This window comes from Emiliania huxleyi (genome assembly GCF_000372725.1).
Source record: "Emiliania huxleyi CCMP1516 unplaced genomic scaffold EMIHUscaffold_332, whole genome shotgun sequence".
NCBI lineage: Eukaryota > Haptophyta > Isochrysidales > Noelaerhabdaceae > Emiliania > Emiliania huxleyi.
The window spans coordinates 76644-77799 of NW_005199506.1; positions in this window are offsets into that span (position 1 = coordinate 76644).

Here is a 1156-nt window from a genome sequence, read left to right on the forward strand (position 1 = left end):
TCTGTTATGCAGCTCTAACTCGTGTCCGGGTGTGTCCTCGATTGATCGGTTTTCTCCGGGCGTGCGGGAGAGAGAGAGATTTACGATGTGAGAGAGAGAGAGAGAGAGAGAGAGGGCGAGAGAGGGAGGGTGGGGGAGAGGGAGAAGAAGAGAGGAGAGCCCGCCGCCCACCCGATCGCGTTGCTGAAGTCGGCGCTCGACACGCCGACGCTGCTAGAGAAGGACGCCCCCTAACGCCACACGCAGAGTCTGGTCACCAGACTGGGCCGGGCGAGATGGGGGGAGATGTGGGGAGATGTGGGGAGATGGTCACGAGGGCGACGCGGCGAGGTGCGCCTCAGGTCCGCGCCCCGCCTCCATGCTTGCGAGATGTGGGGAGATGTGGGGAGATGTGGGGAGATGTGGCGAGATGTGGCGAGATGTGGCGAGATGTGGCGAGATCTGGCGAGATCTGGCGAGATATGGCGCCCTGACCTCCAGATTTGCATCCGCGAGCCACGCGCCGTTCAGGTTCGCCTTTGGAGGACCGCCCGAGATTCCCCGAGATTCCCCGAGATTCCCCGAGATGCCCCGAGATGCCCCGAGATGCCCCGAGATGCCCCGAGATGCCCCGAGATGCCCCGAGATGCCCCGAGATGCCCCGAGATGCCCCGAGATCACTCGAGCTCGCCTTGTTGAGGACCGCCCCGCGCAAGTCGGCATGGATCAGAAAGACACCCTGAGGTAGAGGTCAGGTCAGGTCAGGTCAGGTCAGGTCAGGTCCCGGTGGCAGGGAGATGCGGATTGTGCTCGCGCAGTCAGCCAGGTCAGGTCGGGTCAGGGAAACTTCTCATCACACACACGAGGTGAAGCCGAGGTGAAGCCGAGAGATACGGCCGAGGTGAAGCCGAGGTGAAGCCGAGGTGCGGCCGAGGTGCGGCCGTGTGCGGAAGAGCCTGCAGCGAAGCGCGGCGGAAGTTGGCGCCCTGGAGGTTCGCCTGCAGGGGGAGAGAAGGCGAGATCTGGCGAGATCTGGCGAGATCTGGCGAGATATGGCGAGATCTGGCGAGATCTGGCGAGATCTGGAGAGATCTGGCGAGATCTGGAGAGGGGGGGGGGAGAGCTTTGGAGAGGCGCTCGCCTGCGAGAAGTCGGCGCCGTTCAGGTTCCCCTCCTG